At 32.3% G+C, this 26462-nt stretch overlaps 1 protein-coding gene and 1 long non-coding RNA gene across 4 annotated transcripts in view; one reads left to right on the forward strand and one right to left on the reverse strand.

The window, feature by feature from the left end:
• The window catches only part of LOC126777155 (uncharacterized), a 130244-nt gene that overhangs the window by 26452 nt on the left and 77330 nt on the right, over positions 1-26462 (reverse strand). The window lies entirely within an intron of this gene.
• Positions 10019-11588, forward strand: LOC126777301 (uncharacterized). The gene is made up of 4 exons (XR_007670031.1): positions 10019-10171; positions 10245-10345; positions 10736-10978; positions 11366-11588. It is a non-coding gene; the product is annotated as an uncharacterized LOC126777301 (long non-coding RNA).

Here is a 26462-nt window from a genome sequence, read left to right on the forward strand (position 1 = left end):
CTTCATTTTATGCTCTGGTCTAATATAAGTTATTACAAATCTAATAATTCTAAATTATACTTAGCAGGTGGCTAACACATTATAAAACTATAATATATACATACTTAGTTCAAGCGTTAACCGACAATAATATTAGCCGTTACTTAAGACTTACATACTATGCAATTATTAAATTATTATGAATTATATACAATTAATTTAAATTAACATAACTACTAATTATTATCAATGTTATGATTAGCTTTTCTCTGCTTTTAAACGTAATTTATAAATATCACCTTGCGGAAAAAATATTTTCGATTTCGATACTTTAAACTTATTTATAATAAATGTTCAATAAATAATTTTAATCCTCGACCCTTACTCACGTTGTACGTTCGTATCGCCTTCAAATTTTAAAAACATATCTCTGTCTTAACTACTCTGTATTTTTGAACCGCTCGGCGTATTATGGTGAATTTTTATGGTTTTTCAAACCGTAGCCCGATGCGGACGACCTCCAAGGACAACAGCTTACGTCAAGGGCGCTTTAACGTTCACGTTTGCGTTTGTTATATAGTTTCTGTAACTTTTGACTTTTAATAAATATTAACAAATACATATACGCGTTCCGATGCATCAACAGAAAATGACATAGAGTATCTAATATCTGCCTTTCCCTCTCACACTTGCCACTTGCGGAAACAGTACAGCTAGTATATACGTACAAATATATAACAATTTCAAAAAAAAAATCACAAATAATTTAAGGATCAATTATTTGTTACATAGCCACTTGAAATAAAAAAAAACCGGAAATATTGCTATGTCAAACAACTTTTAACATAATTAATTCGCATCAAATAGGTTTTTATATATGTTATAATATAACATAAATGTTTTTAATTATATGGTAATTTATGTTAAAATTTCGTGAAATAAGACATACGGGTGACATGACAAAACAGATTAACGGCCTTATAAACGTTGCTTAGAGGCTGTTTAGTTAAACACTGATTTCTCTCTTTCTGTCATTATTGATTTGACATACGAAAGAAGAAGACACAGTATTGTTAATAAGTAAGGCTGTATGTAGATATATAAGCAAGTGCAAGTTAAAGTTGTTGCAAAGCATCTTTTAATTATTTACATAAACTAGTATCCCATAAAACTTGCGCTAAAATATTCTCCTTTCGCGAAGGTATACGAATTGTCATAACCGTCGCTTATAACGAACGGTATATCAGTCGATGTAGCAGAGCGATTTAGTGGCGAGTTGCACTAAGTTTAAAGCATATTCTCCATGAAATACATGCATATATGCATTTATATATTTCATTTATTTATTCATTTATACATAATATGCGTTCATGGTGATCCTTAAATCTGTATGGATTTCTAAGAAGTAAGAAGAATCTCCTTCTGATAAACCAAAATAAATATATAAAAATTAAGCTATCACCCAAAGATTACCTGGCTACAACAGCCGGCCAGGCTACGTAGGCCAATAAAGTGGGTGTAGGTTAATGAATTCTCAGAAAGCTGGAAATGGCATTAATCTCAACATTTGCATTTAACTGTTATTTAACTTTACTCCAATATCCTGCTTGTTCTTTATAAAGACTAAATTTATTCCTCTTTCTTTTTTAATCATATCTTCTAAAATTAAAAAAAAAACTTTTCGAATAAAATTATAAATAATAGCTCATGAATCTTATAATCTCTAACGCTCTAAATTAATAGAGCTTATAATTTTACTGACAAGACAAAAATCACGAGTGAAATCGCCAGACCCCGTAGACTGGACAATTATATGTATATGAAAATACGTAGTTTAAAAGTTCTCACTCATTTTCTTAGTCCGATGGGATAATTTCACATGATTGATGAGAGATTAGGCTAAGGACTGACTTAAAAACAAATGAAAACATTTTCTGTTTGTTTCACTTGCTTTCCGAGGCACGTGTAACAATTTCTTGTACCTTCTTATTCTTACTCCCTTCAAGCTGTTACTAAAAAACTCTAGACCGAAAATAATAATGTATATTGTGGTCCAATCCGGATCCAAAGCCGGGACATATGCTGCCGAACAAGCCACTTAAAATAAACATCTGACACACTTTAGCTAACATGAAAACGCTTCTCGTGAAACGGGTTCGTTGTTTTTGTGGTGCTCGTTCCCAATGCTGAGATTCATCATCCAGTTGTAAAATCGTCCAGTCGCTGATACATCACCTTAGCCGAAGATTCCGGTATCAAATCCCAACGCACATCACATAGTATCATGTTTTATATTTGTAATTTATAATTGATCTCGTAATCGGCGGCGAATCTAAACGTCACATGGAACCCATGTGTCGATGAAATTCCTCAATGATGCTTAGGTATGTATTCATTTTAGCACCACAGTGAAGCTCCAAAACTTCACATACAGAAAAGAGACCTTCGACCAGTAGTGAGAAATAAATTGAAAATAATTTGCTCAATGAACTTATGCATGAAATTTATAAAGGTTGTTACTGATTTTTGTGGTCCTAATACAAACCATTATTTGTTTCTTGTTATCAAGTAAAATTCATAAAAAAGTTACCGTTCCTATTAACCCCTTAAAACATAACTTTCCTAAGATCTTTTCTTAGCACATGCGCATTTTATAAAAAAAATTACGTTCCAAATTTCAAATTTCTAAACTCAATAGTTTCGACTGTGTGTTGATTGTAGAACCAAATATGATTTTATGAATATATATAACTTTGTGTTGATATGTGATATAACTATGTTGTAACAAAAACGAGAAACAAGGGCGACTTTGCACCGACACTTAATAAACAGTGTATGAAAAATAAAATCTATATATCTTGTAGAGCGAGCTCTTTATACCAAACGTCTGACGGATTATTTCAACGCAATACTTATGCAAGCCACTGTGAATGTCAGATTGTTATGGAAGCTTCTTTACAACTGAACGAAACGATTTAAATATCGTATGGTCATTTTACGATTTTAACAGTTTTATTGATAAATTTTGGATTGAAATTACGTAACATATTATCTTTTTTTTTTATAATGCACCTAATATTTGGAGAAGGAAATGTTTGATATAATTTTAGAACTATAATTTAATATTTAAATACAAATGCTTATAAACAACAAACCATTTCTAAAACGTAATAACTGTTTATTACTTTTTATTAATATTTTTTTGTTATAATTTTTAATATTTTATCTGTATTTTATATTGAAAAATGTTCCAATTTCTTACTATTTACTATTTTTTACTATTTTGTTATTTAAGTCGAGAAATCGCGTTAAACAAAGATCGCAGTCATCAATCCTTGCCAGCATGACTGTGATTTCATGTGTTGGTTTGTGTTTATAAATCGTATCGTGCTTATCATGAATAAATTTCAAGAATTATTGCATGTGTTTGTTGCTATGATATTCTGTTAAATGTGTTCACATCAACCCGGAGTGGGGAAGTGAGCTGGAATAAAAAAAACCTTCAATTTAATTGGAGAACAGGTCTTTGTTAGCATTAGGAAATTTACAGGCTGTTAGGTTTTCTCAGTTTTAATTTATCTATATATATATATACATAATTTTACGTTATAAGTTCATACGATATATCGTGCCGTGTAAATAGTATTAAGTCCGTTGTTTCGCATAACTGCGGACTGAGACAAGTTAGTCAGGTTATTTATTGTACTGGGCTTCGCGTGATTCCTCATAGATTAGGATTATCTGGTGCACATTGTATCTTCAGAGAGTTCGTTACCCCTTACTTAAGTAATACAGCGATTCATTATATGAGTACCATCTTTATAGAAATAAACATATGGCTTTTTAGACAGCTTAGGATTTATTGATAATATGATGTTAACTTCGCTAAAAGTTGGTATTTGAGTTTCAGAAATTGGAATGGTTTAAGATCAGAAAAGTAATTCTAGTCGTGCTAAGTCGTAATAGTCGTAATAGTAAGTCGACTTTAATTATGAAGTATATACTTTTAGCCCCTCAACTAACCGTATGATAAAGGAAAACCAACCCACCACCAAAAGCATACCCATTAAAGGGCTCAGGTGAGTGCGCCAGCAACATCCGTGCGCTGTCTATGCCCAATCTAATGATTTGATGAGAAGGCAATCAATTATACGTCTACACGCTTAGCTTCGCGTATCACTGTATCTCGGTTTTGAACATTTCACGAGTGAGATATATATAGCCTAGCCTAGGCTACGTATTTCATGCGATTTGCTAACAGCTCTGCTATATTATGCACTACAAACAGTTCATGGTTAATATATCTTTATTTATAATACAAAACCATTTCACTTAACTACTTATATCCACTTTTTACTTCCTGACTTTCGATGACAACTTCGCTGACATTCAAGACGCCATATTTTATCGATTCCATAATGAAAAACATAGATTATTCAAGATACTTATTCAAGATACTACCAATGATATCGCGTCTATTCGAAAGATGTTTATGTGTCTACTCATCTTGTGGTTGGAATAGGCTATGGTGAGTTCTTACTGAATATCAGACAACACAGCTGGCATGTGTAAGCGTAATACATGTTACCTTAACTCGTAATTGGATAGAAATTCAACAGAAGGCATCTTAACATCTTTCTGTTGTAACCAAACATAACAATTTATCTTAATTGTATTTGGTCTTCGCTATTAAAAAGAATTACAGAATTAAAAGTTCTGAAATTTTGTGTTGTGCACGTATGTTTTGTTTACTTGGTTTTGAACTATCGACTCGCTCAATGCTTAATATTCTAGTTGCAATATCAGTCGCGGATTCGATTTCACCTCCAATTTAACTAGTAAAGTTATTAGTTTGTCTAGGCTTTATCAATAGCAACCCGTCTAGAAGACGCCTGTGTTACCCCTTTCATGCCTCGGAAAGCACGTAAAGCCGTTAGTCCTTTCCCTTAACTCTCTCAAATCAAGTCAGGAATAGAGAGTGCACCTGTATTGCACACACTTGAACACTATATATCCTGTACAGTTAGCTGCCTTTATCGGTCAATATAACATCCGTCCGTTTATAGGTGCATACAATTTTCATTTTTATTTACATATCATTTTAATTATTCATTATGCATACAGTAACAGCCTGTTAATGTCCCACTGCTGGGCTAAGGCCTCCTCTCCCTTTTAAAGAGAAGGTTTTGGAGCTTATTCCACCACGCTGCTCCAATGCGGGTTGGTAGAATACACATGTGGCAGAATTTCAATGAAATTAGACACATGCAGGTTTGCTTACGATGTTTTCCTTCACCGTCAAACACGAGATGAATTATAAACACAAATTAAGCACTTGAAGATTCAGTGGTGCTTGCCCGGATTTGAACCCACGATCATCGGTTAAGATTCACGCGTTCTAACCACTAGGCCACCTCGGCTTTTATTCATTATGCATGCATGTATGTATTACTTTATATATTATGCACATAATGCGTTATGCACATGTAATTGGTTGAAGAATGTTGCTTTTCCCAATCACATAATTATTATGTTATGTAGGCCAGCCGACGCAGATACAAAACAACACATACGCGACCTCTCTGGTCAACTATTATTTCTTACGACGGACTTCACTGCTTGCGATATCGCTTTGTACGACAAAATATATCTGTACTTGCAAATATTACTCATACTGAGTCAAATTTATAAACGTGTTTGTTTATTCACAAAACAATTAAGGTAACAAAAGTGCATTGTTACTTGGCGATATAATCGGTGCCAATCAACGCAATGTCACTAAGCATGTCGTTTCGTTCAATCGACTAGTGGATCGGCACGTGAAAATTCATTTGGTAGTTTTTAAGTTTATCGTTCAGACAGATAGACATAGAGACTCGTTTCTATTCACAATTTGGCGAGATCGTAGCATATTTCTTATAATAACAATAAATTTCTTAGATAAATGAAGAATAAAACACTTTATCTCAATATTTTCTATATTAAAGTATTTACTTTTTAATAATTATTACAAAAATATGTTTTAATTATTTAAAATAATTTTAATTATTATCCCATTCGATAATAATGTCATATAACTGTTCGTTCGGTAATAGAATTATCTAACATACAAAAGATTACGGTTGTTGCTGTTCGTATTCACTACTCTCATCATCCGTCCACTTGAGATGAAACTTTGAACAGTTATTGTTGGTACGTGCGTGAAGGTTTCTGGTATATTAGGTACCGTCAGCATAATTGTTGGCGCGGAAATTCTCGAATAATTGTTTCCATAACAAAAAAAAACTGAATATTTATGCCAATATTAATATAACTCAAGCTTAGAATAAATAAATATTCTATATATCAGGGTTAGAGATGGAAAGCGTTGTCAAGTGCTGACTGTGACCCATCACAATTGTACTATTTTTAAAAATTGTAAAATGAAATGATAAACAAATAAATAAAATTAATTACTTGTGTATCAGAACTAAATCAAAAACGCTATATTGGTATTATGATTAAAAATTATATTTCTTACGTATTGTTATTAATTGTTACGCTTTCGAACTAAGTATGGTGCGCTTATAAATGTACATTAGCTGGGCAAAACTCGCTTTACCAATGCAGGTTAGTAGATACACATTTAGTAGAACAAATACGGCTTCCTCGTAATACATACCTTCATGAACATATTGTGATGAATTATTTAATATTTCGACATAATTAAAACAAAAACCATTTTATCAAAATTTGCAGATTAAATTTATGTTTTAGAAAATTCTGTTAAATGTCTTCTAAAACAACGAACTAATTCCATACGTACTCCAAATAGTAATTAGCCCATTTCCAATTTACCTAACTGTAACACTATCTCCTATAGGGATCTTCGGTCTAGATTACCGCGGTAACTGATAAGACCGCGCGTGCGCAGTATCCAAGCAGATCTTTTGTACGAAAGAAGGTCATTCACCCGCTCGAACCGGATATCGGCTATCCGTGCTTTACTAGATTTTGTAAATTGGCTGGAATTCGAGAGGCATTTGAAGTCTTGGTTATTTTTGAGTCCAATTTAATGGTGTAACCTACGAGCCATCTTATTATGACATACAATTCTATAATTTAGAGATTAATAACAATTAAAATGTATGATATATGATCTGTTTGTGTATAATCCATGACATTAGACACATCTCAACAAAATCATTATGACAATTTGTTTATCAAAATGTCAGCACCAACCGCGGCCCTAGTCAGTCGCAAAGCGATTGTCGATTTCGTTTGTAGAAACGGCCGAAGTTTATGGAAATGACAATAATTCGATTTATCACGCAATCAACAATTGACGAAATAACTTCGACAAATTTTTAATCCAATGTGCATTAAGTCCTCCTTGGACCTATTGCAAAATTAATTTAAGCCGATGTCATAGCCGCATAGTATATTATATACGTAGGGTTTTGTCGCAGCACAAAGCGGACACGTGAGCTCAACAGAAAAACCTTGACCGCAATACCCGAGGAGATGCGGAATCGAATCCTGTCGTAACACGATTTTCGATATATTTCAAATAACCGGTTAAATCCAGTTTGGTCTAACTATACCGCATTTAACTATATATTAATTATATTGTAATGCAATGATACATTGCTAGACAGAGCCGAGATGCTATGACGTAGAACAAGATTTCTAGGTTTAAATTTAATAAAAAAATCTATGCAAGGGAAAGACTTTTTCCGTTTCATTTGAAGTTGATTGATAAATAACATGCTTATTGTCGTTACAATAAAAACTAAAATCGTATAAAACGTTGTTCCTCTATTTTGCTCTTCGGTTAAATCATAGCCGCTATCATTTTATTGAATTAGCACTTCAAAACCTACGCATTCCTGACTGTGTGGGTTCCGTAGAGGAATTACTCAATATGTTTAGTATTACTAATGGATACCTGTGTAAGATTTTTATAAAATACAAACATTTCTTTCATTATTTCGTCTGTGTATGATTTTTATTGCAAGCTGGTATTAATAAGCAAGGTGTTATTAATATTTGTATACGTCTCTCTGTGTTATAAGCTTGTGTTCTAATTTCAAATTTCATTTATAAGTGTATAATTATATAGTGTATTTCTTTTATAAGTGATCAGCAATTAATACTTTGTAATTACTCTGGATTCACCTTCATCTCACTTTTTTATATCGCAACAGAATAAAGCATTTGTGCCTGAAAATAATACGATAAGTGGGACTAAAGATATTTATATATATATCTTATAATAAATAATAATAATATCCTGGGACATTATTCACCATCTTAATCCCAAATTAAGCAGAGCTTGTACTATGGAAACTAGACAACTGATATACTACATATACTACTTTTCTTTTGTAAATACATACTTATTGACTTAGGACAAACAGACATGTTCATGCACACAAATTTCAGTCCTAGGTGGGAATCGAACCCACAACCTTCGGCGTGAAAGGCAAGTATCTAACAACCACGCCAACCGGCTCGTCAATATGGTTTGAAAGTAGTTTAAAATACTATCAGTATCAGACGAATCTATGCTCTTTTCTAGGACAATGACAATTTATCATCAATCAATTATTACCGAGAAAAAACTGAAGTTGAAGCAAAAAATCTTCTTATTAGAAATTATATATCATCTTCTTCATCATCAAATCATCAAATCTTTATTGTTTGAAATTGAAACGCTTGGACCTTGGAGAAATGGTGCAAGAGTTTTGTTAAAAATACAAAACCTCGTCCTATTGCCTCTACTGGTGACAGGAAGGCTGGTTCATTTTTCGCCCAGAGAAATTCCGATTCAATAATAATAATATCCTGGGACATTTTTCACACACGGCCATCTGATCCCAAATTAAGCTTGTACAGAGCTTGAGCTATGGAAACGAGACAACTGATATACTACATATACTACTTTTCTTTTGTAAATACATACTTATATAGATAATTACACCCAGACTCAGGACAAACAGACATGTTCATGCACACAAATGTCAGTCCTGGGTGGGAATCGAACCCACAACCTTCGGCGTGAAAGGCAAGTATCTACCAACCACGCCAACCGGCTCGCCGGTTGGCGTGGTTGGTATTCGACGACGAGTCGATTCAATAGCATTCTTGCTACCATTCCACGCGGTCATGATTTGTACAGTGTCTATTTTTAATTTTTTTGTATATATTTTAATTTTTTCACATAACACTTTGTTATGTAAATAAAATAAGTAAATATAATATGATAATATTATAAAAGGGAAAATATTTGTTTGATTATAATCGAAATCTGAAACTAATGAGCCGATTTTAATGATAATCATTTAATCATCAGAAAGCTTCTTTATCCAGTATATATCTAATATAAATATGTTTTTGAGAAGTATTTTAATGCAATTTTATTATAAGACAAATCTATGCTCTCATCTAGGACTGAGAAAATCAAACAAACCTATTCATAATCTAAGTAGTAGCTAAAAATTAGCGCAGTTCGTCCGTGTTAATATTGATTTTTAATCCAACGTGTCTCGTATCAACTAATGCCTACGACACGACATACATGCAAGTCCACATTCTAACATCGAGGCAACGAAATATCTTTTAAAATCCAGGAATCGAACCAATAATTTATGCCCACGATCACAATCGATAGTTTCTATAAATAACGATTATACAACGCCCACAAAAGTCAGGTCAGAATTGTGATAATAATTTGCATTGCCCGAAACGGGGAAGTATACTTATCAAACCCTTGGACTGTACATCAGAGAGCTTTCTCCGTACTAGAACCTATGTTTATGCGAGACTGGTCTTAATTGTTTCGAGTATAAAGCTCGAAATCCTGTAAAATTTCCAATGAATTCTTGAGCATTATTCTCAAAGGTTGAAGCAAAGAGCTTTTGTACACGCGCACTGGCCACTTAATACAAGGCCTTAGATAAAGCGAAGTTCCAATTTTGATATTTGTTATCTGCGACCGTTATTCAAGATGGCTTCTGCTATCTGCCAATGTTAAACATTTTGTTTTATTTTTCGCTCATTCGCTTTGGTCAAATTAATTTAATAGGTTTAGTTTTACTTAGTGTTAACAAACTCAATTCATTCAACATGTGGCAAACATTCAGTCTTTATATATTTCAGTGTTTCTTTTTTTATACTAAGTTTGTGGACGAGTAAAAATGGGTCACCTAATGTAAGTTGTCACCATCTCGCATAGATAACGCTGTAATAAATACACCTTTTAAAATGTAATGTATTTGTCACAGATCATTCAGATGACGACAACTCTTGAAACTGGTAGGATTATATTTTTGATCCGACATCTGCAAAATTAAACTAAGTGTGAAATAAATTGTAAAGGTTCCACGTACGTATCCCTAAATATAAATAACTGAAAAATCTGATATAATTATTATTACATAAACACTAGGACTATAAATTATAATGCATTGTAGTTTCGTAACTATTTCACGATCTATCGAACTCAGACAACGCATCGATAGAGAACCAATCGTGCATGCAAGTGTTACATATTTCTATATAATAAATAGGCACGTTGTCTATAATCGATATTTGCATAAGAATCGATTGGGAATATTTCGAAATCGATTTCATATGTGGAAAACATTGACGATCCGTATGTATTTTAGGTCCTTCGTTATTTTGTATAATGCAGTGGTAGACAGTTTTTTTTTGCATAGTTATGTTGTTTTATAATTATATGTAAAAAAATGCTTACAGTTATTGCCATTTACAGCAGCAGAAAAAAAATTCTTATGAGTATATATACGAAGGCTCGTCTCGATCCATCTACAGCCCCGACGCCCGAGCCTTAAAAGATAGGGGGGACTCGTGCTGCCATGCTCGTCGTGCTGTGAGGGCGAGATTGAGATCATCTTCGCCTCCTGGCTCCACATGAGCGTAGCCCAACACCGGAAAGGCCACAGATACGTTATATCGACGCGATACCGCAGCCTCGTCATCGTAATGGTTTTAATACGTAAGAATCATAAATAAATCTATTCGAGATCTTAAAAAAAATTATACAACCAAAAATATATACAAGACAATTTATAAAAAAAATAGGGCATAGAACGTTTAAATAAAAAAATATAATCTGAATATTGTTTGGACATTCGATAGTTTTGCAAAAACAAGTATTTGTGCATACGATTATATCGATTATCGATGTTTGACACATCGATGAGTTTGTAACACAACATGTTTATCGAACTATTTAACATAACACGGACACACCCACTTTTATGTAAACATCATAATCTTGACATGTCGAAATACGTATTAACAATGAATGTCTGGTTATTTTTATCGCTTTATTTTTGAGATAGCTTATATGTAAAAATGGTTTATGGTATGTCTGTTTCAGCTGAATAGATCTTGACCCCGTTTGACCGACCACCATGAAAGTTGGTTCATATATGTAATATTTCACGGAGAAGGTTTATATAATCCCTTTGTTGTTGCCCCACACCATGGCACACGCTGACGACTTTAATGCAGACGAGAATAATATATTTGGATTTTAACGATTATCTATTCATTTTCAAAATCTACTATTTTTTTAAATCAATTTTATGTAAAAGTGAGGCTACGCCCTTTCATATACAATCTTAAATCATTGAAAGTAAACATAATTGAAAAATGATATTTATGCCCAAGAAATTTATTTATTTATTTATACTATATACTATTAACTGTTAATACAATTGCTATGTAACAAATAAACTAGCTCAGTTATAAAGTATAATTATTTAAAGTTACGTTATATTCGAAGCTTGTAAGATTATCTTGTTTTGAATAGAAACAATAGAACAACGCGAGCAAATAGAACATCACGAGACAAATGAATCTGTCAGCGGCCATGTTGGCTCATGTGTCAAATGCAATGCGCACGCGCAGATCGCATACTTCATTTTAGCTCGTTACTGTAAATCGTATTATATTTTACGACGCGATGGTTTCTTAGATTTTAATTGAATTAATAAACGTATAATTATTTTTATAGAGATGTTTTAAGACCGAATAACTTGTACAGACATTAAGAATACATGATAGTAAATCTTAATTATTGGTTTCGTGATTCTAAATTAAGTTCAAGTCTTTACAAGATCATCGACTTTTTATAGTAAATAATTGATATTTATAAAGCACATTTAATGGTGACAGAGCTTTGTGCAAGTTCCTTTAAGAACAACTCACTAATCTGTTATTCTAACGCCAAATATCAATATTTTGTAATGTGATTCGGTTTCAAGAGTGAACCAATGGTATATGTAGTTTACTAAACATCTTACAGTGCCAGTGTTTATGGGCAATGCTGATTTACCATCAAATGACAACTCCTTTCCACAGATTATTAAAAAAATAAAACTAAGCTTGAACTTTATATTACTCAAAATTATTTATTTTTGTGTATAAATTCTTTATCGCACACCTAAACTTAAACTGAAATATTCACTAGGATTTGCATGAGGTTTAATAGGCGGTCTATTCGCTGATGCAGCGATCTCTTTCAGGCGAACTTTGGGCACAGGTCTATAGTGGGATTCTGTAAAGACTCACTTGATACTCATGAAATGTTGACAACCGACTTATGCGTGTTTTTTTGAAATGTTATTATTATGGTCAAATTCGCGTGCACGACATTTCACGACCATTTTCCGCGGTGTGTTTCGAGTTTGTACTTACAGCATAAACCCTACTGGTCAAATAAAAAAAGGTGAGAAGATACAAATATTTTAAATTTCCAAATATTAAACCTAATACGTATGTATAAACATAAATCCATAATAATATTCAATAAATGCAAAATTGTTATATAAGAAAAGTTAAAATTAAAAAACCATTCACGAAACTTGAACCACAAACATATTCTACTAAACTACATAATAATACAGTGGGTCTTTAATTTGACATCGTTTTAGTAAAGGCTATGTGTGTCAGACGTACGCTGTTACGTGAATATATTAATAACACCATAGCTAACGCCCACATTGATTGCACTATTGTTTGCGAGAATTGCGTATCATAGTTTGGATATGCGCTGACTCTCGCCGACGTTATTATATGCAAAATAATTCCAGTGTTTTTGCAATATATTTTAATGTCATTTTGTCTTTGAATACTAAATTAAACAAATGAATACACAGAAACTTTACAACCATATGATTATTCGATGAAGTCTATGAATTGATGAAGTATTCTATCTTTGAATACTAAGTGAATTTAATGAATGCAGAAGCTTTGGGATTACTTGATGAAGTCTAGAATCTCGATTACGGCAGTCAATCTCAAGGCTAATTGCTCATAAAATATTATAATATTTTATAACACGGGTTCCACACTTACGACACCAATTGGACTCAAGGCAATCAAACATAAACAGGAAGAGATCAAGTTTAATAGGCTAAGGTTAATAGTGGTATAAAATTATTAAATAACCATATTTGTGGTATATTAGAAAATCGGGACAATTCCCTGTACTTAATTCCAAACTATTTACTCCAAACATAGGTACATTTTTTTTTTTTTTTTTTAAACAAATTATACATATAAACAATATATAAGATAGTAACTACAATAGTATAATACTGTGTCGTAAGCTACTAACGTCCAATTCGACAGCACATTTATTTATTATTTGTTCATTGCAAACGTAAAAATAAAACATATATACATCTAAATATATAAATACCTAAAAATTATTTATAAAGTGTATAATAAGGAAGGGATGGGGTAGGAAGGAAAAATAAGTTGAGTCAAAGTTATATAGATTGTCTGAATTTAGTAAATAATGGTTCTCATGTCTTGAATTAGTACACAAATAACGTTACGGAAAAATGGTTCGTAAGGGATGACTATTATTGACAGAACATGATGTATAATTTAAAATAGGCGGCTGTAAATGTAAAAGCAGCATATCCATAAAATAATTTTAACATGTTGTAGTTCCGTAGTAAAAATACGTATGTGCAAATAACGAAGGAATCTATTTTAAGAGTGGCAATTTTATTGTTCAGAATATATTTCGAATATTATCTGTGTTCTTATTTTGAATAACATAAAACAATGACGGGTAAATTAAATGTGTGTTATTTGTAATTAGAATATTTTTTTAATACTGTGTTCTTATTTTGAATCAGATTTAACAATGACTGAAATGTGTATTATACTATAAGTAGAAAAGTAAAAAGATGTTGCACTCCACTGATCTGTCGTCGATACTTTCACTGTGTGCTCTGAATATTTTAACATTTCAAATGATAGCGGAATTAGTTCCGCGCACTCGAATCTTGTTTCCACTTGAATTATTGTTTTGTATAAAGTGTATTATTAAAATTACGTACGTGTTTTATCAAAATTGCATAAGTGGGTAGTTTGTGCTGTGGTATTTAGCACATAATTTCATTTTTGACTGTTTCGATTTTTTTTTAATTCTCAATAGTTATTACTTTTGTGTATTAAAAAATATTTTTTTTTTATTTAAGTAGACCATTTCATTTCAATTTTAAATGAAAATTTCTTGATGATAAGGCTTACAATCCCATTTGTATAGGCACCATGCAGTCATCACATAATTCTACTGCCAAACTGCAATACTTATTGTTGTGTTCTGATTGGAAGGGTGATTGAGCTAGTGTGACTATTGGTGCAAGACATAACACATTAGTTTCCTATGTGGTGGCATCACCACATTTCCTATGAAACGATGTGAGTTTTTAACTCAATTTTAAAATCGATGTTTTGTCGTAAGTATACACATATATATACATATATGCATAAAATGTAACCACGTATGATACTGAAGTAAAGTAATTATTTAATAAGTTCTACGTATATGGAATACATTGCGACGTCGGAATCTTGAACCACAGCGGTTCCATTTTTGTAACTAAGCGCCTGACTACGCCGTTAGGTTTTCCCTTTTAAATGTTTTTACTTTGACTGATAAGCAAAACTTTCACTTTTTATGTAGATTCTAATTGGATCTAAGAGGTTTTTTTATGGTTTTTGTATTTCATAATAACGGAAAGAGACATACACAAGCGGATGTTTATAAAAAGTGTTGTTGATTTTTAAAGACGAGTTTTTTAAAGTATTCGACGTGTTTTTTTTAGCTTCCAAGCTAAAAAAACGCGTAACTTGTAGAGATAGTTTATTGAATATCCGGTCGATAAAGTATTTGCTGAAATAAAAACGTGTAATTTGACTTAAGATATAAAAGCTAAAAAATATTACTAAGGTATAATAAAATAATAAATAGTATTTATATAAATATTGTATTTTTATTGTATGTATTTTTTATAAGAAAAAGCCAACATGTAAAAATCAATATTTTTAGATATTCGCTAAGAGATTATACGTAAAATATTTTTTTATATATATTTTTTGTTTTCTATCATCTATTATTATTTCGTTACAAACATACAACACAACAAAACAATGAAAAAAATAAATAATTGAAATCAACCATCATAGAAAGTGTTTCACACATGTACCAGGAAAATATAAACAGTAGAGCGTTCGCACGTTGATAACAATTGTTGCTCATTCCTTGCCAAGTGAAAACGCCCGGATGTTTCACTGATTAGTTTTTATCTAACTTGCTTACGTTTATGTACGCCTGATATGCTTGAACGTTACGTTTGTCCTAGTTTTATTTTAATTGTGTTAAAAAAAATGAAGTTTGGTTTCTAAATTTTTACTAAAAAACTTTAAATAATTATTATTTAAATTTATCTTTAAACATCAAGATATTCAACAGTAAATGTTCTATCAAAATCCATGAAATAAATAAATAATTGAGATATAATCTGATAAAATACACACTACAGTATACTTTAGTATACTTTTACCTCGTACAGATATATATTTATAAAACACAAAAAAGATAGTATTTCCGAGATTTCAAAAGTGTTAATTTGCTGTTTACTTATTCGCTACTGAGTTACACGAGTTCAAGTCACGGAACTTGGTTAGGCATTGGTGCAAATATTTGCACAAAGATACTCTAATACGCCGTTTGTTTAAAAACAAATTAACAAACTAGGCAGAAACAAAATTACAGAATACAATCTGAGGTTGAAGCCAGAGCAGAATTTTACTGGTGTGTAATATGTAAAAAATAACCTGTTGATAGTTATTAAATAAATCTACACGAGAATTATATTATAATTCCAAAGAATTTCTTTGGAATTATAAAATACGAACATATATTATTTAAAAAGTTCTTATAATAAAGATTATCTTGAATCCAACGACATCTCTACTATTTTGTCACTAGCCGTGTCCAATAAATCGACACAGAACCAGTTCTGTACTTATTAAAACGTAAAAGTATAGTCGTAAAGCGATAATAAGCTAATAATAAATTGAACCGTAATTAATTGCGTATACGTTGAATTCCATTAATTCAAATTGCCGGGAAATTCTTCATACCGGTTTAATTATTTTTCGTTTTTCGTATTTTAAATATAGAATCTGATTTATTCATTTTAAAATGGCTGATGAAAGTTTAGAAATATAGAAAAGAGGTTATATATGTCCTTTTGAGGTCTTTACTCGAAAAAATTATGATTTAAAGAATTTACTATTGAGGTAGATCAACAAGTTTCTATTTAAGCACTTCTCAGGGAAGAAATTATGTTAATTAGTGTGTCATTTATGTATGTATATATTCGTGGATTTTATTTTATATCATAACAAGCAACCAGATGTTGAAGTGATCACGTAGTTCTTTATCGAAATAGATTCAGTAGTTTCTCACGCTGGCTTAATAACGTTCGACCATTTCCCGATAATTTTAAACGTTTTCTGCTATTAAAAAATCGATTAAAGTTACACTTTGGACAAATATTGTTTGGTATTAATACACGATGTTTAAAAAAACCTTAAAAGGAAATAGACGTGAGGCGAAAGGTAAGATTGTGGGGAACGCTTGTTTGACGCTGATTATTATTAATGTAAAAATCGTATTGACTATGTATCTATAGTAACAGTAACAGTAACAGCCTGTGAATGTCCCACTGCTGGGCTAAGGCCTCCTCTCCCTTTTTGAGGAGAAGGTTTGGAGCTTATTCCACCACGCTGCTCCAATGCGGGTTGGTGAAATACACATGTGGCAGAATTTCAGTGAAATTCGACACATGCAGGTTTCCTCACGATGTTTTCCTTCACCGTCAAGCACGAGATGAATTATAATAACAAATTAAGCACATGAAAATTCAGTGGTGCTTGCCCGGGTTTGAACCCACGATCATCGGTTAAGATTCACGCGTTCTTACCCCTGGGCCATCTCGGCTTTTTTTTGTGTCTATATGTACATACATAATATTATCACATGTTTTTTATGGAATAGATAGGCGGACTGACAAATGGGCCTGACAGTGAGTGATCGCTGTCCAAACATTGTCGATGTAAGAAATATTAACCATACCATACATTGCCAATCCGCCACCAACTTTTATAACTAAGATCTTAAGTCCATTGTGCTTGTTGTTACTGGTTCACACACTGATGTATATATATATATATACACACATTTGAACCACCCAAGTTATTTGTTTCTTTATCGTTCCCGTTATAACTACTCAACCAAGCGTCGTGAATTTTTGCATACGTGGTCAGAGGTACAGAAAAGGATAGACACGGGCGAAATCTTTTATAGTCTGTAGCCTTTCTCAATAAACGATCTATCTAACTTAAAAAGTTTTCTCAAATCGACTTGACGGGTCTTGAGATCATCAATTTTATATAAAAGAATAGATTAACATTGAAATACATAGAAAATTCATACAAAAATAATACATTAATCATATATCTTCCATGTACACACAGCGATCAGTTACAGATTTATTATATATAAATATATGTAACTATATAATCTTCTTTAGTTCTAATCCCTTCTTAATTGCACCGTAATCGGATATCAAGAGCTAGTTGTATCAACAATGCGACTAAATCTTTAATAACAGAAATACAGTTATAAAACAACAAAGCCCAGTTGCCTCTGTCCACTGGATTTTATTAGTCCCGTTTGTTCCTGATAAAACTGGACAGCGAATTTAACCCTTATCACTTAACAGTTAAGATTCAAAATACCGTAAACGATTCGCGCGCCTAATTTATAACAAACTATTGTCTAAGAAATAAATTGTTCTAAATATCATTTCACAATACTGTCTTTATTTTAAAATACTCATGTATAAAATAGTAATGAACACATTTAGTATGTATGTATGTCTGTTTGGACGTGATGAACTAAAAAATTACTGAAAGGATGTTCATACGTTTTTCACAAATGGTCGGAGGGATTCATAAGGTTATCATTAAGGCTTAGATGTATAGTACATTAAGGTTTTGTGTCACTTTAGGCTGTTATATAACGATGATTGTTAAAGATTTCGGAAAAAAATGGCGACTACGGAGACTTTAGTGGTGGTCACGGCCTAAACAGTTATATATGTTATTTATTTATTTATTTACCAATAAGCGTTTTATCTAAAAATAATATTATTTATTTAAGTCGAGATGGCCCAGTGGTAAGAACGCGTGAATCTTAACCGATGATCGTGGGTTCAAGCCCGGGCAAGCACCTCTGTATTTTCATGTGCTTAATTTCTGTTTATAATTCATTTCGTGCTTTTCGGTGGAGGAAAACTTCGTGAGGAAACCTGCATGTGTCTAATTTCACCGAAATTCTGCCACATGTGTATTCCACCAACCCGCACTGGAGCAGCGTGGTGGAATAAGCTCCAAACCTTCTCCTCAAAAAGGGAGAGGAGGCCTTAGCTCAGCAGTGGGACATTTACAGGCTGTTACTGTACTGTAAGCGTTTTATCAATTTTATCTCCTTAATCAATACTCAACTTTAAAAACCAACATAAAAATAAAATTGAAATATCCAGGAGTGCCTGCACACTCGTATCTCGTATTACGAGTACCATTTTCCCTCGGACCAAGTACAATGATTATTACCTACATACTTTATAGCGGCCATGTTTAGTAATACAACACAGTACTACGACTTTAACATTTTATCTAGACCTTTAATTCTACCCGTGCGTAGACGGGTCGGGTAGCTTATTATATATATGGCAACAAATAATACCAAAAAAAATAAGCGATATGTTTTCAATAACAATTTTAAAACATAAATAATTGCATGTGAAGTAACAATAAACTAGCGTTCATCGTTCTTTCCCTTTTTTTTTTTTTATTAATAAGCGAGCGGTACGAGTTATAAGGCCGGCTAGGTATCATTGCAACATGGCGAGGTATGAACGCATCTACAACCGATTCTGGTCGATGCACTTGTTGGCAGATTGCTATTGAATGATATTTACTGGATGTGTTCTACGATAAATCTATACAAGTAACTAAAATTGTCTGTCTGTGCTTTCATAATAACTGCCTTATTTAAGTTAATATATTAATTGCCATTTACCATCAATGCAAATAACCATGTTTTTATTTTAGACTACCGCTGCTGCCTAATAAATGATTACTTTATATTTACATTTCAAAAAGGCGTTATGTACGTTCAAATGAGTTTCATGGATTTTCTTTACTAACGGAATTGATTTTTTTTTGTTATATCGCAATTTTAATATCTAAGTTAAAATCTTTATTGAAATAAAGAAACATTACGCTTAAATATTTACACCCGAAATTCCTCAAAAAAACTCAAACTAGAGAAGAATCATTGACGACTTCATTTTTCTTGGTAAAATAAATTAATAAAGTTATTACGAATATGTACAAGCTATTTTTAATTTTTATTTGCATATACTTATTTTAGCATCGAATAAAATATAATTCTTTAGTAAATAAATGTAAAAAAAAAACACAAGGCCCATAATCAAAATTAGACTCCGATTGCCAATCGAGAAATATCCCGTATGAAATTTCGTTGATCATTATTTCGTAAACATACATACCATCTTTATAAGTACAAAAAAATATTTCATGTCTAGCAGTAATATATTTTAGATCTGTGTAAAATAAAGACGGCTTGTATAGTTTGATTCAATTGTTGTTATCGTGAGGCCGCTAGCGAATAGCCGGTTCGATGCCCGGGAGATATCGCATCTTTGATCAGACGAATGAGCGGTATTTTTGTTTGATTTATTTCGTATCGTAAAAAAAAAAACTTGCGGTGCAGGTAAATCTTATTTGAAGATAAGGATGGTTTCCAAGGGTTATCATTATCTAACATACCGATATTATTAAGCTTCTATAGTGATATATACATATGTGGAATTAATGACGTCACAAGTCATTTAATTTGAATTTTTTTTTTTATAGAATAGGAAGGTGGACGAGCATATGGGCCACCTGATGGTAAGTGGTCACCAAACGCCCTTAGACATTGGCATTGTAAGAAATGTCAACCATCGCTTATAGCCAATGCGCCACCAACCTTGGGAACTAAGATTTTATGTCCCTTGTGCCTGTAATTACACTGGCTCACTCACCCTTCAAACGCAATTAAAACAAACGTTATATTTCGCAAATATACACAATGCGAAATATAACTTATAACGTAAATAATTAAAAAATATATTTTTTTTCTTAATAAAGGATCTGTCTTCTACGTATACGTTTGAAAGTATTTTTTTTTAGTATAGCGGGCGAGCATATGGGCCACCTGATGATAAGTGTTCACGAACGCCAATAGACACTGGCATTGTAAGAAATTTTAACTATTGCTTACATCGCAATTGCGCCACCAACCTTGGGAACTAAGATGTTATGGTCCTTGTGCATGTAATTACACTGGCTCACTCACTCTTGTTTTGCGGTAGAATATCTGATGAGTGTGGTACCTACCCAGACGAGCTTTCAAGCCATACCAGTAATAATATATATATTTTTATATGTTTCCAAGATTTATAACAAATACTGGACGTGCTTTAAATAAATGAATTATTAAAAAAAAAATAGTTTCTAATCTCATACCGAAAGTTTATATCTTAATGGATTTAATATAGTGTTCCTCGATCTTCTGAGAAGGTTATATATCAATAGTAAAGACGGATTCATTCATTTGTAAATCAGTAACATGCGGGACCTGGCGCTTTTTTGTAACAAAAACGTTTCATTTGCATTCAAGATTTTAAAGCTTACCTCTCGTGTTAAAAGTTACACTAAAAAACTTTATCGAGTATATTTTTGTCTTTGGATAAAATGGACATGTATCAAGCAACATGTATGAAGGCTCTGAAATTTTCTTCTTGAGAAGAAAATATGTCTTAATTTTATTTACTTAAGTACTGTTTAAATATATTTAGTATTATAAAAGTTAACTTACCCTTGCCTCGTATAAATACCACTTATCCTGTTTCTACATTCGAGATAGACATGGAAACAGCTGAATAAATTCAATATGTTTTTTTCCGTACTTTAAATGGTAGTTTTCATTGAACAGCGTCTTATCTATTCAAACATGGTAATCCCCTTTATATTTGTGATCGGCGGATATCGATAACATTATATGGGTAATGGCTTTAATGGTTGACTTTTTTGGATTTAGAGACGGACGCTTTGTGTACATATATATATATAAATATTGAGGACTCCAAGTGCATTCGCGTGTAGTGTGCTTGTATGAATTAGTGAGCATACTTGGAGTGGAATTTTTGCCACGTGGGCCTAGGTCTGAGTTTTGCAGGATATGTTTTGTCTCTACGTGTGCAAACGCAGGTTCTCTATTCTCTTACTCTGCTGTCTATTACGTCAATCCATCACGACTGACAAGAGATGAGACGTAGTGCGAAAGGCTTTACGCGTTTACCTAAGTGTGCTAGTGTGAAATTCCTTTCTAATACAGAACTGCAACTGAGAATTTTTTCTATACAGAAGTAAAGAAAAAAAAGTTAACGGCCTTAGTTTTAAACGTTGATCAGTTACTGTTTAGTTAAATACTGATTTATCTCTTTCTGTCATAATTGATTTGACATACGAAAAAAAAGACAGCATTGTTTATACAATCACCAGCTAAACTATGTTTATAAGCAAACCGTAACTTTTTAATTGTTCCGAATTATTAGAGCCAAAGGCTTTAAAATTTGCAGCCTATTAAGATACTTTAATTTATGATGACTATTCTGTCAGGGAGCGTCTGAAGTGATAGAGGGGGAATTATAAGACGCTCCTGGTACAAGCTTTTGTCGTTGGCGAGAATATGAATTTAGATTTAACACGTTGAGAAATTATCTGTGATATAGATGCTAAAACCATTAATATGTCACTTACCACATGAATATTATGCCCGCCATTACACTGACCTTATCTATTGCTGTTTGGCCGTTATAGGACAAAGTCGAGTTATTCTTGATGTGTAGAAAAGGTGTATTTAGAACAAATACTCAAATATATACTGTTCTCCTGAAAATCACTAGAAACCCACCTCGGGTTTCATATTAATGTCGTTGACCTTTCTTACATCTTCGTCTCATTAAAATGCAAATACGGGTTAAAAATAATTATTTTTAATGAGCTTTATTATCTTTTTTATATCAAGAAAATCTTATCTAGCATTCATGTTTTAACCTTCTTAGCAATAAGCGGCAGTGACGTCACAATTTAGGTCCGGAACGGATATGCTCTGATTGATGCGACTTTGCCCCAGTGTTGGTAAATGAAATAGCCATTGAAAGAATAAAAATAATTTAAATACTTTTTGATTATATATACAAAAAGTATATAATATATATATTATATAAATTTGAGTAACAGATAAACATCTGTTAAATCGGTCGTATCTTTTTTGTTGCGTTATAATTATGCGGTATTTGAACCCAGAACCTCATAATCTACATTATTTCAGTTATACACTAAACCAACAGTTTGAATGTAATACTTATTTGCAGTAGACAGTGCTGTAAAATCGTATATACTGTTAGTATATACAACGAGCCGTAGAAATGAACTGAAAACTTGATATAAAAGGCATTAACTATACCGTACATGGGAAATGCGATCTAGGTGAGTGGCTCTGACCCTTGTGCCTGTAACTACACTTGCAGTTATTCGAGGGGAATTCTGAAATTGTTTGACGTTTTATTAGTTTTCATTGCACCTTACTACGTATGTAATCAAATTTAATGATATAGTCTATACTAATAAATGACTAGTCGTTTTTTTATAGTGCTTAACTGACAAAACTGCTAAACCAATATACATTAAACTTATATTCGAAAATGCAGCGCGATTCGACGCATGTTTTATTGTATAATATTTTTTTATTAGAAACTGCTTCACAGTAACACCTGCTTTAAATTTAGACCATTACTAGAATCACATCACAGGCTTTTTTGAATCGTTATTTTTCAAATGGTTTCAAGTGTAAAGCCGGATCAGAATCTATAATGTATTGAAAAGCAACAACAAGGAACTGGGTACGCTTTTATAATACCTGCCTTAGATAAGCATAAAAATTTAATTTACAAAAACCGCGATTCTAGCATCCTTCACCTTGTACCTAGAATTTATAAAATATTAATATGTTATGAAGTTGAGGTACAAAAAACTAGAAGTATGACGAGCATTTCTGACGAGAACTATGACGTATGTATATGACTCTACGTCATATACAAGAACGGATCATGAACAGATTTTAGGAAATTTCTGTTTGAAAGGTTGTAAAATTCTATGTTATATTGGTGAAACTATGAAATGTATAAACATATTTTTAAACGGCGATCAAATCCCTTGTGATAAGCTCTTTGTAGTTATCAGTGACAGCGATCTTTCATAACATATTAAGCCATAAATAGTAAAATAACAGCCAGTATCTCACTGGGCCAACCTCCTATCCTTATTAGAAGCACATAGATCTTATATCTTCAAACAGTAACAGCCTGTTAATGTCCCACTGCTGGGCTAAGGCCTCCTCCCCCTTTTGAGGAGAAGGTTGTGGAGCTTATTCCACCACGCTGCTCCAATGCGGGTTGGTAGAATACACATGTGGCAGAATTTCAATGAAATTAGACACAAGCAGGTTTCCTCACGATTTGCTATCTTCAAAGCGGATTGGTAATTAAACAACTGTCAAGGTTTTAACTAAAACGTCACGGTGTCCTCAAAATGTTTTCCTATGCCGCCGAACACGCGATACAGGACAGACACAAATTATTACATAACAAGTAAGTGGCTTGAAATCGATATATTCGGTTATGTTTTTCGTATATAAGCAATGCAATCACGGTTCTAATTAGACCATAGACAATTAGATGCACTTAAACAAATAGATGGCACTCGTAATTATTACAAGAACTATCTATTATTATAGCAACTAAAATTTCCAAGCATCCTAATGACGAAAATTATAGTACCGACCATACTCAAGCTATGAGTGATTTAGTGTTAAGCTACGTCATTATAATATATAATATGTTGAATTGTTAAGGATATTTAAATCATCTGCCAGGTTTGTATTTATCTTGTTCATGTAATGATTGTATGGTTATGAGGAATATTTATGCCGGTTATAATCTATATATAAATTTCCGATGTAAGAAATGGTTAATATTTCTTCCAGTATCAATGTCTATGGTCCATTTAATGATCTTATATAGAAGATAAATAATTGTAATAAATAAAGAATAAAAAATATTTCTATACTCAAAATACGATACAAAAAGAGTTCAAGCGTAGGACCAGTACGTGTTTATTTTTCCCTACCCGGGACTTAAAACCAGGAACTCGGGATATGTAGCTTCGTAAACTAACCATTAGCCCAGCCAGTCAACAACCTGTAATAATACCGTAGTCATACCAACTAGCCTTTAATGTCAGTGTTATATACATATTTATTATCGTACTAAAAATTTTACATTTATCAAGTGCCTCACATAATTTGACTTGAACTCTATATTGTGTTGCCAGAACAAATAATCGAATCCGCTAAAATATTTTGTTTCTTAAAGTTTTTAGGTAATAGCGAGTGATTAGTTAAAAAGATGCTGTCTTCTTCTTTCGTATGTCAAATCAATAATGACAGAAAGAGCGAAATCAGTTTTTAACTAAACAGCCGCAAAGGAACATTTATAAGTAAGGCCGTAACTTCGGTCTGCACTGGTCAGGACATCATCATAACACACTATTTAAACTTGGGGCCGAATTCTAATTATAACGATTACGATACGTTCCTGATTCAATTCCGATCCAACTTTGAGTATTCTATATTTATTCTAACTAGAACTGAATCGATATGATGTTAACTTATACCGTTATGTCAAAATCAAACTTAATTGTCAAAGTTTATGCCAATAGTCCATAATTTAAAGAATAAGAAATCGGATAAACGGCAACGATTACGTTTCGATTCGATTGCGATAATTTGACAATTTGTTAGTAGAATTTATTGAGTGATTTGTCCTCTGACCGCTCGCCTTAAGCGAATTTCGCTCCATAACATTCAAAGAGTTTTTGGAAATATCAATCATGCGACTAATTCGATTTTAATTTAACAGTCCTCTAAGATTTCGCAATGTTAGACGTAAAATATTAATGGTCAATGTATTTTTATTATATAAATAATATGATTCGAAATTTAAAATTAATAGATACATAACAAACATATACGTAACCATTAATAAGACATAATTAACTAGAGAATCAAAACTTTTGTTTGTAATTAGTATATTAATGTTTTAATAGATATAATTCAGTGTTGTTTTTACTTCCGATAGGAGATTTGCTTCGTGGTTATTTGGGTCACGTAATGCGTGTTCAAAGCGATTATATTTATTCATGTAACATCTAGATATATATAAGTATAACGCGACTGCGTCTGTTCATTAGTAAATAAAATTATTTACTAGAAAATTTCTACGATTCTTAATTTTTCCATAAATTTCTTATGTCTTATGTCTTTATGCTCCTACCATATGTCAAAATTGGTTAACAAGTGCTGGTAACAAGCAGTCGAACTTAAGTCAAGGTAATTAAATTAATTTTAAAAACGTTAGTGTTGAGATTTCCGTTTATATTGACATACATTCTAAATGGTGGAAATCACGTGACATTTTATAAGAAAAGTACATAATACTTACATTAGAAATATAACATAAACATTGTATAAGTGTCAATACTTATCATCCGATTCTTTACCGAAGTTTACGCTTAAAAATTATAAGTGAGAAAGTTATTAATTATTTAGCGTATATATATAACTAATAATAGAATAAATAATATTAATTGTCTCGTTGATCTAGTGGCTTGATGTAAGACTGCAGAACCTGAGGTCCCGGGATCAAACCCTACGTCGGACGGATAAAAATTATTGGGTTCTGTCGAAAAATTCTCAGTAGCATCCCGGAGTCTGTAAATTGAAAGTATTCACTCCAGTGTCTTGAATAGCACGCTAAGCCAATAGATCTGATCTGACCGCCTCAACTCTTTTAGACCAGGGGAACATCGTCATCGTATAGTTATTACTTTTGTCCTCTTGGCCGATA

Source organism: Nymphalis io, chromosome 22 (genome assembly GCF_905147045.1).
Source record: "Nymphalis io chromosome 22, ilAglIoxx1.1, whole genome shotgun sequence".
Taxonomy (NCBI): Eukaryota; Metazoa; Arthropoda; class Insecta; order Lepidoptera; family Nymphalidae; genus Nymphalis; species Nymphalis io.